Raw genomic sequence first — 14,951 nt, forward strand, 5'->3', positions numbered from 1 at the left:
GCTCTCTCGGGGGCTGCACAGGTGTTCCTCTTAGATGTTCCCCTTAGATGTTCCTGGTGCATGTTGTCTCTCTCCTCCTTTATAGTCCTCTTCCACCAATCCCAACTCGGCTGCCCACACGCCGAGTACGCTGCTCTCCTCCAATCAGGAGCAGCTCAGTCAATCAAATTGGCGAGAGGCAGCTGCGTAGAAGTTGTTACTCCCTTCTCAGCGCCATATTGTGGGAGAGCAGATGCATAGAATAAGTCTTAATTCAAGTAACTTAGTCTAATCCGAGTTGCTCCCCACAGATCCCCTTTCTTTTTATTTTTGGCGTTGATACGTGTCGCTCCCCCTCTTCGTGGAGGAGCAACACAGGACCCTGCGCTGTTCTTTCGTCTGCTCGGCCCTCCCCGGGTTTGCTGCTGGTTCTTCCCGGGTTGGCTACTATCCCTTCCACCTCCGTGGAAGGGCAGTTCCCCCTGGCCGCATTCCCCACTTCCGCAGGGGAGCGGCACTCCGCCGGCCGGTTCTCTCGGGGGCTGCACGGGTTCCCTTAGATGTTCCCCATAGATGTTCCCGGTGCATGCCGTCTCTCTCCTCCTTTATAGTCCTCCTCCGCCAATCCCAACTCGGCTGCCCACACGCCGAGTACGCTGCTCTCCAATCAGGAGCAAGTCCTACAGTTTATTAGTTGGACTGGAGGCAGCTGTGCGGAAGCTGTTTACTTCTCTCCCAGCGCCATATTGTGGGAGAGCAGATGCATAGAATAAGTCTTAATTCCAGTAACTTAGTCTAGTCCGGATTGCTCCCCACAATACGCGCCTGTCTTCTGTGCCCCGCGGCACACACTCTGCTCTGCTTGCTAGAGTTGCCCACAGGTGCTTACAAGCCCTACCAATCAGGCAAACTGAATCCGGGTCCTCTCTTCGCCATGTTGTCAGGAGGTTTTTAGGCGCTGATGCGTGCCTGTGTTCGGTGCCCTGCAGCGCATGCTCTGCTCTGCTAGAACTGCCTGCAGGTGCTTACAAGCCCTAGCAATCAGGCAAACTGAATCCAAGCCTTCTCATTGTGGTATTGTGGGGAGACTTATTGATGTTAATCGTGCCTGTCTTCGGTGACCTGCGGTGCATAAGCTGCTAGCTGCCCGCAGGTGCTCACCACCTCCCTAATCAGGCAGACCAAATCCAAGCTCTCTCATTGCCATGTTGAGGGGAGGCCTTATTTTTCTCTATTTCTCTATCTCCGGGCATTCCTATCTCTCCTATTTTACTTCTATCTACCAGCATTCCTATTTCTCTCATTTTACTTCTAAACTTCTGTTTCTCTTATCCCTGCGGCTTCCCGGCGCCCGCCCCGAGGCTGCTTCTTGGCGGTTTCCTGGCTCTGAGCTGCTTCAGCCTGCGCTTCTCTCATCTGCGCGGCTTCCCGGCTTCGCGCACGCACTCTGCGGTCTCCGCGCCCCTTCACGCCCCTTCGCGCCCCTTTGCGCCCACACCACGGCCTCGCACTAGCCCCACGTTCCCTATCTATCCACGCCCCGTGCTCTCTCTGCACGCGGCGGCTTCCGCGAGTCACACAGCGTAGCTTACGTTTCCGCCACCACCGGTATTCAATCTAAGTTCCCGGGGCTAACCTGGCGAATTCAACCTAGCTTATGCATCTCCGCCTTATGGTTTGGCTTCCCGTCCTTTGCTCCCCAGGCTAATCTGACGGATTCCAACCTGGCAGCCCACGTCTCTGCCTCTGGTTCCAGATTTTCGCCTTTTGCCCCCCGGGCTGACTTAAAGAATTCCAAGCTGGCTTACATCTCCACCTCGGCCTGCCCCCGCGGCTTCAATTTCCCTAATATTTTTCTCTACCCGGTATGTTTCCCTAAGTTTTCTTCCAACAATATTCCCCTCTCATTTCTCCTGGCCTCTCCCCACAGTCCGTATCCAAGTCTAAGTTTCTTCTAGGTTTCACTTTCACTTTCAATCTCCTAACTTCCCCGCCATAGTCCGCATCCGAGTCTAAGTTTCTTCTTGCTTTCACTTTAAATCCTAACTTCTTTCCCACAGTCCGTATCCAAGTCTATGCCTAGGCTTTCAATAGCTTCTTCTGGCACCTTTTCCGTCCGGCTTTCCCCTAGGCTCTTTGCTAGTCTCTCTCTCTGGTATTTTCCACTTCTTCCCGTTTCTTCCCTCCTATGTTTCCTATCTGAGTCACGGCACCATTATGTCGCTCCCCCTCTTCATGGAGGAACGACACTAAACCCTGCCTAGGCTTCATATCCGAGTCACAGCACCATTATGTCGCTCCCCCTCTTCGTGGAGGAGCGGCACAGGACCCTGCGCTGTTCTTTCGTCTGCTCGGCCCTCCCCGGGTTTGCTGCTGGTTCTTCCCGGGTTGGCTGCCATCCCTTCCACCTCCGTGGAAGGGCAGTTCCCCCTGCCACTTTCCCCACTTCCGCAGGGGAGCGGCACACCGCCGGCCGGCTCTCTCGGGGGCTGCACAGGTGTTCCTCTTAGATGTTCCCCTTAGATGTTCCTGGTGCATGTTGTCTCTCCTCCTTTATAGTCCTCTTCCGCCAATCCCAACTCGGCTGCCCACACGCCGAGTACGCTGCTCTCCTCCAATCAGGAGCAGCTCAGTCAATCAAATTGGCGAGAGGCAGCTGCGTAGAAGTTGTTACTCCCTTCTCAGCGCCATATTGTGGGAGAGCAGATGCATAGAATAAGTCTTAATTCCAGTAACTGGCCGGCGCCGCGGCTCACTAGGCTAATCCTCCGCCTAGCGGCGCCGGCACACCGGGTTCTAGTCCCGGTTGGGGCGCCGGATTCTGTCCCGGTTGCCCCTCTTCCAGGCCAGCCCTCTGCTGTGGCCAGGGAGTGCAGTGGAGGATGGCCCAGGTGCTTGGGCCCTGCACCCCATGGGAGACCAGGAAAAGCACCTGGCTCCTGGCTCCTGCCATCGGATCAGCGCGGTGCGCCGGCCGCAGCGCGCCTGCCGCGGCGGCCATTGGAGGGTGAACCAACGGCAAAGGAAGACCTTTCTCTCTGTCTCTGTCTCTGTCTCTCTCACTGTCCACTCTGCCTGTCAAAAAAAAAAAAAAAAAAAAAAAAAAAAAAAAAAAGAAATTCCAGTAACTTAGTCTAGTCCGAGTTGCTCCCCACACTCCACCAGCTGGACCACCCCCAAAATGGCCACAATGGCTGAGGCTGGGCTGATCCAAAGCCAAGAGCCAGGGCCTTCCCCATATCTCCCACATGGGTACTGGGTCCCAAGCCCCCCGGGCATATCCCACTGCATTCCCAGGCCACAAAGCAGAGAGCCAGATCAGAAGAGGACCAACAGGGACATGAAATAGTGACCACATGGGATGTCAGCACTACAGGTGGAGGTCCAGCTCTATATGCCACAGTACAGCCCCAAAAGAGAGCTCTTGATATAAAATGTAATATCTGTTAAAGGGTTAATTTTTTAAAAGATTTATTTATTTATTTGGAAGTCAGAGTTACACAGAGAGAAGGAGAGGTAGAGAGAGAGAGAGAGGTCTTTCATCCAAATGTTCACTCCCCAATTAGCTGTGACAGCCAGAGCTGTGTCAATCCAAGGCCAGGAGCCTGAGATCATTCTGGGTCTCCCATTTGGGTGCAAGAGCCCAAGGACTTGGGCCATCTTCTACTGCTATCCCAGACCATAACTGCTAAAGGGTTTCTTAAAGGATAAGGGTAGCTTCAGGGGGAGGTAAATAAAACAATGAGTCACCTTAATTGACAATATGTAAATGCCCAAGCTTTTTTCTGATGAGACCTCTTAACCAGGGGGCTCAGCATCAGTTGGGTGGAGGCTTCTTTGTCAGTTGGGGCAAAAGTCCACCATTATACAAATGCTACTACTCACCAGAGTAATTCAGGCAATATACAGTATCAGTAATTGGTTTTTGCTATATAAAATGTGAAAAGGAAAAGGGAAGGAGGATGGCTTTAGTATGGTTACAACTCCTTTTTAAAAGCTCCAATCAACTGAATATAATTACTTCCTGCTGTTAGTAACCTCAATTAACCCTATTGTTCTCAGGGGAAACCTGAAAAATTTACTTGAGCATTTAACTCGGAAAGCAACTCCAGTCACAGTGATGGTACTGGACACTAACATACATAAAGATAATTATATCCTCATTTCAGATTCAGTAGGCACTCTGTTGGAAAAACATCTTTTATTGCTTTATTAACTCTTGTTCCTCACAGTCAATTTTATCAGAGGCATTTGTGGAAATTTGCAATAGATTTAAAAAAAAGTTTTTTTTAAATTTATTTGACAGCTAGTCGGTGAGAGAGACAGAGAGAAAGGTCTTCCTTCCATTGGTTTACCCCCCAAATGGCCACTACAGCCGGTGCTGTGCCGATCTGAAGCCAGGAGCCAGGTGCTTCTTGTCTCCCATGTGGGTGCAGGGCCCAAGCACTTGGGCCATTCTCCACTGCCTTCCTGGGCCACAGCAGAGTTGGACTGGAAGAGGAGCAACTGGGACTAGAACTCAGCACCCATATGGGATGCCAGTGCTGCAGGTGGAGGATTAACCAAGTGAGCCATGGTGCTGGCCCCTATGATAGATTTTTAAGAGATCAGGGAGCCCCAGGGTCTCTGCTCTACCACTGGGCTGAGGCAGAGCTGAAGCTCCTGCTTTTTCTAAATTGACAAGGACTCCTAACCTGTCTCCTTGGACATCAACAGCCACAGACACAGTTGCTGGAAGGGTTAAGGGATTTAAATGCTTACTCCATCCCATTTACCAGAACTCTCACAAAACCTCTACTGTTAGAAACCCACTGACGCTGTGGCATTTTGGGTAAAGCAGCCACCTGCAGTGAGTGCCAGCATCCCATGTGGGTGCCCATTGGGGCCAGTCCTGGGTGCTCCAATTGTGATCCAGGTCTCATGTGGCCCTGGGGGAGCAGTGGAGGATGGCTCAGGCCCTTGGGCCCTTGCACTGGGTGTGGGGGGGGGAACCCAGAGAAACCTCCTGGCTCCTGGATTCGAATCAGCCCAGCTCTGGCCATTGCAGCCATCTGAGAAGTAAACCAGTAGATGAAGGACCTGATGGAACAAGGAACAAGGACATAAGCCTCAGCCATTCTCCTGCATTGAACAAAAGAGATAAACATTGGAATGTATTCTTTGCCCTAGAAACACAATTGGAGGGCCTGCGCTGTGGCATAGCAGGTAAAGCTGCTGTCTGCAGTGCAGGAATCTCTTATGGGTGCCGGTTTGAGTCCTGGCTGCTCTATTTCTAATCCAGCTCTCTGCTATGCCTGGGAAAGCAGTGGAAAATGGCCCAAGTCCTTGGGGCCCTGCACCCATGTGGGAGACCCAGAAGAAGCTCCTGGCACCTGGCTTCAGATCGATGTACCTCTCTCTAGCCATTGTGGCCATCTGGGGAGTGAACCAGAGGATGGAAGCCTTCTCTCTCCCTCTCTGCCTCTCCTTCTCTCTCTGATTACTCTTTAAAAAAAAAAAAAACCTCAAATGGGTCTTACACTGTGTTGTCTTCATACTCCACCCCTTACAGCCACCTGAAAGACCAGTTCCAGGAATTCCCCTCTGCCTGCTGCCCCCTACCTCACCCCCATCCCCAGCCTTCCCTAGGGGTCAGTCAGGTATTCCATCATGGGTATGTGGACAGTTGCTGTTGGTCACCCAACTCTACAGATTTATTTTCCCTGAATGAATTCAGTCCAGCTATAAATTCATACACTACCTCCTCTGTTCTGTTCCTCTTTTCCTAACAGGACCCCCCCCACCTCTGCCTCTCTAACTCTGCTTTTCAAATAAAATAAACATTTAAAAAAATCCCACTTAACAACCACCTTCTCTTAAATTTAACACATATGCAGGCCATGCAATATTACAATAGAACACCATATTTTTCTTAGTCATAAGATCTTAACTATATCCTGCCCAATCAGCCACAATGCAACTCAAGGTGATTTTGGATGGAAATTAAATTGAACCACTCATATTTCACCCAAGAGGAAGAAATCCTCATACAAACAACCAAATGAGTATTCTTCCAAAAAATATCCAAATTTCCTCACAGGGAGGCTGAAGTAAAAATCTTATAATCTGTCTCCCACACACCAGTACTACAAAAAATGACCTAAACCAGGTCTAAATGCCATGAGCCCAAAGAGCAGAGACAGAAATTTCAGGTATGCCCCTGGTTCAACTTACCCAGTCTCAGAGCTGTTGACTCCCCGCAAGGTAGCTAACATGACAGCGGGAAGAGAAAGGAAAGTCCCGGAGAGAAAGTGCTCTCAGAAGCTGCGGGGATGTCCCCAGAGTCCCAGCCAAAATGTTAGCTCAAAAGTGGCTCTGGGGTGGAGGTACAAGTGACCATTGCCCTCCTTACTAATGTGAAGGTTTAAGCCACTTGAAAAATACATTCCAGGGGCCAGCGCTGTGTCTCAGTGGGTTAAAGCCCTGGCCTGAAGTGCCGCCATCCCATATGGGCACTGGTTCTAATCCCAGCTGCTCCTCTTCCCATCCAGCTCTGTGCTATGGCCTGGGAAAGCAGAAGATGGCCCAAGCAGAAGATGGCCCTAACCTGTGTGGGAGACCCGGAAGAAGCTCCTGGCTCCTGGCTTCAGATCGGTGCAGCTCCAGCTATTATGGCCAATTGAGGAGTGAATCATCGGATGGAAGGCCTCTCCCTCTCTCTCTCTGCCTCTCCTCTCTGTGTAACTCTGACTTTCCAATAAATAAATAAAATCTTTAAAAAAACAACAAAAATACATCGCGGACTTCTGGGCTAGCTCACCAATGTTGTTTCCAGACACATAATCCGGCTCTGGATGCTCACCGCTTCAATTCGCCATAGCTGAGTGCTGGCCAGAGGAAAGGGTGTATTTCCAGAAGGCAGCTGCAGTCTTGGGAAAGAAAGTCCTCCCAATCCAAAGAAGCCTTTTTCTACCAAACTGCGCAGCACAGAGGGTGTTTAAAGGGACAGGGGTAATTGGAGCATCAGGCTTGAAATAAAACAATGAGTCTATTCAATTGACAACTATGCAGATTTTCAGGCTTTGTTCTGGGGGAAATCCCACCAGACAGTCTGGGGAGTCCAGGGTGTCAGGTGGGAGGTGCTTTCTACCTCAGTTGGGGGAGGGTTCTCTGTCAGCAGGGGCTATGCCTGCCCTTCCAAATCATCTCCTTTTTTTCAGTAGGCTTCCAAAACTCTTCTGCAAATATTACTCACAAGATTAGGGTAAGGTAGGGTGCCTTCATTAGGACTACCATGCTGTTGGAGGAGGGTGATCGGGGTTTATAAAGAGGTTCTAAGGCAGGGGGTGCTGGTGTGAGGACTAGATGACCTAATGGGGAGTCCTTGTAAGAGTGCACAAGATGCTTGCTTCTCCCCAGAACCTGTCTATTAGCAAGAGAGAAGTGGTGATCCCACTCCCCCAGTTTCTAGCTTTATCATGAGAATAGCAAGGAAGCAATGATCCACCCTTCTGAGCTTCTAGTTTCATCAGGAGAATAGAAAGAATTTGCCTATCCTACTATTCAGCTGGATTTTTGTTTTAACAAGAGCAAGCTAGACAGGATTATTGATGGGTTTTGTCCCCAGCCTCTGACTAATTGTTAGCTGTGATTATTCTGCTCATCCAAATTGCAGTTAAAAGACTCCACTCCATTTTTCAGGTCTCCCTCTCTTGGAGACCCCCTAGTGGCTGCTGTGGCAAGAGGCTTCTCATGTAAATAAATCTTGCCTTGCTCACTGCGTGTCCACAGGGAAATTCCCCAGGCACCTTCCTTCATCACCACTTTCCCCCATTACTTTGGTGTGGTGAAGTCATGGAAGAGTTGATGGTCTCTGGTTTCAGATGTCATGGCTTGTCGCTAGGTCGAGGACAGTGCTTAAGTTCTCTGATTCCTCCTGGTGGTCAGCACCTGAGTCCTTCAGCTCTGCCTCAGCCTAATGGTAGAACAGAGACCTGGGGCTTCCCTGCTCTCTTAAAAACCTACTGTAAATTTCCACGGATGCCCCTATGAAGTTGGTTGTGAGGAGCAAAATTAACAATAGGATTTCTTTCTTTCTTTCTTTCTTTCTTTCTTTCTTTCTTTCTTTCTTTCTTTCTTTCTTTTTTTCTTTTTTTTTTTTTTTTTTTTTTGACAGGCAGAGTTAGTGAGAGAGAGAGACTGAGGGAAAAGTCTTCTCTTTTCTGTTGGTTCACTCCCCAAGTGGCCACTCCGGCTAGCATGTTGTGGTCAGTGCACTGTGCCATTCCTAAGCCAGGAGCCAGATGTTTCCTCCTGGTCTTGTTAGGTAGAAAGTCAGTTATGAGCTTCTGTGTGTGTGACATAAAGGCCTAAAGAGAAAACATCTATGTCCAGCATATGCATCTGCATCTCAGTCATCCTGACAATGTTTCACTGGCAGCCTGGCCTTTGCATCCTGCCCTGCCCCCTTCTACCTGATAACCTGCCAGGCGGGGTTCCCTGCCCCTTCTGCCTGACAAATCTTCCACAATCTCCCAGATGCAGCCCAGTATCTGCATTTCAGACACCCTGCTCCCAGATCCCCATTGTTGTACTTCAACTTTAGGTCAGTGTAATTTTGACATTAGCACTCAAATTAAAACTCTGTAAACAATTTTAAAATTGTAAACCTTTTAAAACTTTTAATCACTTGCTCACACCTTCTGAAACTTTACACCCATAGTTACTTTTACATAGTCTTGAATTGTCATGTATGGACAACCTATGAGAATACATGCTAACGAACTCAAACTCTCTTATCGAATTTAAGATGTGAAAAGTACACATAATACATTTTCCCCAAGTTTTACTTAACACTGATGCCTAAATGACTTAAGACACTGAGTTATTAATGAATACCACACCATTATCTGAATTAGAAGTCAAAATTACATTCCCATGCTTTTAAGTAACATAAGGATAGCACCTCCTGGACAGCAAACACTAGTTCATGTTTACAACTTTGAAAAGATCTTCATCGTTAAGAGAAACAAGTTTAAAGCATATCAAAGACATGTAAAACTGAGCAAGTGAGCCACTGAGCAAACCTAAGGGCGTTTGCATTAACTCAATTCTCTGAACCAATCTGTATTGGCTTACTTTAGTTAACAACATAAAGGCTTGTATGCACAGAATTTACTCTCATTTTCATAAGACCACTCTAGCTGGAAAGCAAAAACTTGAATACAGCATAGGTCACATAATCTGAATTGACTCAAACAGCTGTTGCTTTAACAAATTTTAGAGTCCTATCCTTTGAGAGTTCCAGGGATCTGACTGGAAGCCCAAAGTTGGAAGACTCGGTTTAGAATTTAAGCTGTCAGAGAGTCAAACTATTTACCCAAAATTAGTACGTTTCTGATCAGTTGGGTAATCACTCAAACATTAAAAACAGATAAACAATGTAAACAACTTCGCATTGCAATTTTCCCAATCAAGACTCTAATGGCAATAGAAAAAGGTGAAACCTTCAAGACAGGTGAACCCTCTCAGATAAGTCAGGAACAGTAGCACAGAAAAGAGCTGATTATCAGCATATGAACCCATTGCTTAGGTTTCCATTAACTGCAAAGAGAAAAACCCATCAGGTTGTTAAGGGTTAATGGCTTAAGGTTCTGGCTCCCTTAGGTAAGCCCAGCAGTAGTATTGAATTGGAGATTCCTCCAGGAGAGGAAAAAAAAGCAGCCCTGGAGTGGGGGCGCTCTCCCTAGAGATATCTGGCTATGCCTGCCTGGGTGTGGCAGGCCAAGAGTGCAGAGAAAGGCTGTGGTCCCCCATTTACAGGGAAGACTGCACACACACCGGGGCCTGGCAGGACTAGCTGTGGGGTTGGGTAGGTGTGCCATTTCACCAAGAGTGCTGGGAACCTCCTATAATTCAACCAAAGCCAGATCAATCAGGACTACTGCACTCAGTCAATTACAACAGATAGTTAACTTTAGCTCCTTTCCAGATTCAGTCCTCAGGCAGTCAAAGCTTAGCAACAGTAATAGTTCACAAAAACTTTAAGAAGCACCAGAGCTACCATAAGCTGCAAAGATGGAAAACTTTCTACCAAGTTGGAAAGGGTTAACAGGTAACAGGTAACAGGTAACAGCTTTTCCCTAGGTGGAGAGGCCTGTGGAATTTCCCTCTCCCTTTCTCCTGGCCAGTGGTATAGGAATGGAGATGAGGAGAGTAAAAGAGTCGGGGAGGGACCCCCGGGAGGAGGAGGAAGGCAGAAAGCCACAGGGGACAAGATGTGAGCGACTGCCCTCACCTTCCCCTACAAATCTCAGCTGGAGGACAGCATAGGGAAAGGCACTCATGTCTGGGGCTGAGTGGGGTTCGAAATCTATCGCTCAAGATTACCCACTACCTAGTTGTCTGAGTTTACCTGGAGGGCCAATATTAGCCTCGACCGAAGCTAAGCTCTGCTCACGTAGCAGTAGGCAGTGTGACCAGGCATCCCTCCAAGAGATAGACCTGATCCTCTGGTCGCAGTCCAGCCACCGGGAAGCCAAAGCGAGCTCAGGGGGTCTCCAGGCTCTCAGCCAACTGCCCTTCCTAATTTCCCTCCCATTCCTAACAATCCCTCTGGAGTTTCAGCCATAGCTAAGCTGTGGCCGGGGGGGACTCCGCGTTCTTGGAGAGCTTTGGGGTGCCAGACACTCAACGGTCACTTCCACAGATCTGGTACCGCTTGAGGGAAGGAATACTGACCTCCGATGTCTTCTCAAAATCCCTTCATGGTTGCCAAAAATGTTACCGGAGAAATTGCAGGGTTCTTGTATTTGCGCAAGAAAAGAATTCAGGCGTGAGACAGAGAGTAGTAGGTAAAATAGCAAGGTTTATTAGGGAAGGGACATCCGTAAGGACGGATGGGCACCTCTCCAGACAGGACCTGAGAGAATGCCCAGTCGCTCGGACTGGGGTGGGAGGGAGTGAGGTTACATTTTGAGAGGAGAGATTACACCTTGCCAGATGGGGCGAGCGGCTCTGCAGAGAGGCAGAGGGCTGAGCGCGCAGTCCGGTTGAGGCTGGGGGTTTTTAAGGAGATGGGTCTCGCTTCCCCACCTCTACTCCTCTTGGAACAAAGGGCTTTTTGGATGTAAATGGAAAAACTACTATCTGAGTTTTCCCCTGAAGGTATCAAACAGGAGGAAGCCTAGCTGGCCCCAACCTGAGTTTAGAGGGAGGGTGAGCAAGACCCCCTAGAGAATGGGGATCCGGTAGCAGGGTGTTTGAAATGCAGATACTGGGCTGCATCTGGGAGATTGTGGAAGATTTGTCAGGCAGAAGGGGCGGGGACCTCCACCTGGCAGGTTATCAGGTAGAAGGGGGCAGGGCAGGATGCAAAGGCCAGGCTGCCAGTGAAACATTGTCAGGATGACTGAGATGCAGATGCATATGCTGGACATAGATGTTTTCTCTTTAGGCCTTTATGTCACACACACATATAAGCTCATAACTGACTTTCTACCTAACAGTCTCCCATGTGGGTGCAGGACCCAAACACTTGGGCCATTCTCCACTGCCTTCCCAGGCCACAGCAGAGAGCTGGACTGGAAGAGGAGCAACTGGGACAGAATCCGTTGCCCCAACTGGGACTAGAACCCGGGGTGCTGGTGCCGCAGGCAGAGGATTAGCCTAGTGAGCCACGGCACTGGTCAATAATGGGATTTCTAAGAGCTGGGTGTCTACTTCTCACTGTTTCTACACATACACACACACACACACACACACACACACTCCTCTCCTGGACAAAAGATTTCCCAGGTACAAAATTAGGTAATGTTATCAGACTCAGTAGCCTTCTTTGCACCAAGCAAAAAGTGTTTTCCGGGTGTGTATTTATTGGAGGAGAAGACTAGAACCACCTATGAAGTTATTGGGATAAAGCAGGACTTTGTAGGATAAAATACTGGGCTGTTTCCCAAGGCCTGTGTCTGTAGACAGCCCATAAAGAAGTCATCGACAAGTCAAGGTCCGTCTCAGCTTGTGGAATTCCTGAGATAAAAAAGTCACATACTCTAATGTTGAAGGGGAATGATTAAACAAGAACACTCTGCTAAAATTAACTGTGTTATGACTGTTGCAGAAAGCCCGATAAGTTGCTTGTGTATGGTGTTATCCTCTGTGTTGCCTTGAGCTATAGTTGGTTATGTATAAATATCACTGAGACACTGGAATAAACATGCCTTGTCTTGGCTCCATTCTCTGCACCCTTGTCCCTCTTTTCATTCCCACTGCCCCCTTCATGTTCTGTTTGACTGGTGCTGCTGGCCTGCACATGCTTCTAAGACTACTGCATAACTTCTGTGGGGCACGTGTTTTGTTTCCCATGGCTGCTTTCACACACATAGGCTAACTTCTATCTTCCTATCTAAAAACATCATTGAAGAACATGAAAGCCTTCAATAGAAGAATACCCTTAGAAACAAAAGCTGAAGGAATTGTCTGGTTACATGGGAAAAATTAAACACATTAAGGAAATGTCACTGGAGAAGAAGCTAAGGGTCCTTGTATTTGTGCAAGAAAGAACTCAGGTGTGAGACAGAGAGCAGTGGAAAGCAAAGTAGCAAAGTTTATTAGGGTTGGGACGTACGTAAGAACAGATGGGCACCTCTCCAGACAAACCAGAGAGAGTGCCTAGTTCACATTTAGGCTGGGGCTTTTAAGGGGCTGAGTCTTGCCTTTCCACCTTTTTGCTGTTTCCTTCTTCTCCAGAACAAAGGACTTCTTGGGTGTAAATACAAAAGATTCCTTTCTGAGTTTCCCACTGAAGTCAGACAGGGGAAACCTGGCTAGCTTAGCCAAGGGGTTTCTCTCTACGGTGCCTGCCTTAGAGGAAGGATGCTTATCAGGCCAGGTAGAAGAGGCAGGGCCCCCTGGAAGGTTATCAGGGTCTGAGGGCAGGACTTTGAAGTGCAGATACTGGACAGCACCTGCAATGTTATTGGGTGACTTTGAAATGCGAATGCTGGACTGCTGTAGATGTCCCTTTCCTTAGGCCCTTGTCACACACATAGGTTAATTTCTGACTTCTTACCTAACAAAAAGACAGAAGAATCAAGTTATCCTATTGAAGTAGGCATAACCTTAGGTTTCTAAATAAAACAGTTTTAATGTCAGGTCACAACAGTCAGAACCAAGGAGGAAGAAATAACTTACAGGAGATGCCTAGAAATTTGACAAAGAAAATTATCAATTAAGTAGAAACTACTAAAAGGGAAATTGCATTAAAAATAGATTTAAAAATGAAGCATTAAGACTTATATGTATATATATACATATATATGTATATATAAAGTATATATATGACTTATTACAGATATATATATACATACATATACACATATATATATCTTATTACAGATATATATATAAATACACACACATATATATATATATCTGTAACTAAATAACTTCATTGCTTTAGCATGTTTCCCAAATCCATAGTTCTGTCTTGATACTTATATAACATGAGAAACTCATAGAAATAATTTCCTTCTAATCTCAGCCAAAGCAACCTCACACAAAGTTATCTGCTACAAATCTGTAACATTCTTATATTCCCTTATATTCCTTAAGTTATTTGTTCTGCTTTGTTCCTCTCTCTCCTTGCCAAACACTTTTATTTCATGTTAGGACAAAGATCACTTGCATTTTTTGTGCAAGGTGTCCAGTGTGTAACAAATCTTCCCAGCCAAATGAATCAGTTTACTGGTATTTATTGGGATTCTCTTCCTGGGCAAGGTTCACCAGTTCCAACAGAGTGGGGGCCAGGGAAGTCACGCTTCAGAGGTTGGGAGGGCTCCTTTTATAGATACAGGGCATGGGGGTTAAAGGTTGAGGTGCCTCTGATCCTCATTGGTTGACCTTTAGGTGCACGCGGGACCTTGGCAAGGACTTTTTGTTCCTGGAAGTGTGGGCCTTCTCTCTTGTGGATCCCAAAGCTACCACTTTGTTATTTGGAACACATCTTGGGTGCCAAGACACATTCTCATTCTTTTTCTCTTCCCCATCTATTGGTTCCTTAATTTGCATTTTGAAATAATCCTAAAAATCCTCTAAAATAAGAGCAAAGTATTTTAATAAAAGAACATGTAGAATTTCAAATTATTTTTAAGTAGTCTAAAATGGTTTGTCTTATATCAATGATTTATGTAAACAAAAAAGTCCATTGTCTTTTACAATTTTTAAAAAGCAAACAGTACAGGGGCCGGTGCTGTGGCACAGCAGGTTAATGCCCTGGCCTGAAGTGCCAGCATCCCATATGAGCACTGGTTTGAGACTGAGTTTGTAGGTCCAGCATGCTGGTTTTAGAAGTGGCTGCTCCACTTCTAATCTAGCTCTCTGCCCCAGGGTCAGCTCATATCCAGCAACCACAATATGAGAGCCTCACTCCCTTAGGAAGAGCTGTGGCAGAGGACTGGGTTGTGGATTTAGTGACCTGTTTCCTAACTGAGGGGAATTACATTATCCAGGAGGAAAAACAAGGGCCAGGGGATCCCACAAATCATGGGTTCTCCCCCAAATTTCATGCATGAAATGTGGATTCTCCCTGAGAACCTGTGCATCCTAACCAATTTGGAAAAACACAGAGCTCTAGGGCTGAGTCAAAGTCACCACATTCAGGAATGAGAAGATAGCCAGTGTCCCATGCCAGATACCATCCTGCAAGCAGGAGGCAACTAATGCCACAAACTCACCATATTCCAGATTCCAGGCATCCTTCTGATGGCTCTTGTAGTGAGAGAACTTCACGGATGACAGACTGAGCCATGTGGAACCCCTATAAGCAGCAGACTGGAGAAGCTGTATTTAGCAGCATGAAGAAAAAGACCTCATGTTGCTCTTCATTGTTGATCCAGTGTGTCTAATTGAACAACAGTTTGTCGAGCCAGTGAGCAGGCATCATGTCAGAGAAGATGCAGCCAATCAGAGTCACACCTACTAGATTTCTGTGACAG

The 14,951-nt window shown here is 47.4% G+C and overlaps 1 long non-coding RNA gene across 2 annotated transcripts in view; it reads right to left on the reverse strand.

Moving 5' to 3' along the window:
* LOC138848534 (uncharacterized) overlaps positions 1 to 6,987 on the reverse strand; it is a 79,013-nt gene extending 72,026 nt beyond the window's left edge. Inside the window, exon 1 of one of the 2 annotated variants that reach the window (XR_016230129.1) lies at positions 6,779 to 6,987. This is a non-coding gene — a long non-coding RNA (uncharacterized LOC138848534). The remainder of the gene's footprint in view (positions 1 to 6,778) is intronic. The other variant, XR_016230130.1, reaches the window with a different exon arrangement.
* Between the last annotated feature and the right edge of the window lie 7,964 nt (positions 6,988 to 14,951).

The sequence above is a fragment of the Oryctolagus cuniculus genome, chromosome 2 (assembly GCF_051225735.1).
Source record: "Oryctolagus cuniculus isolate XC-2025 breed Fujian yellow rabbit chromosome 2, ASM5122573v1, whole genome shotgun sequence".
In the NCBI taxonomy this organism is placed as follows: domain Eukaryota; kingdom Metazoa; phylum Chordata; class Mammalia; order Lagomorpha; family Leporidae; genus Oryctolagus; species Oryctolagus cuniculus.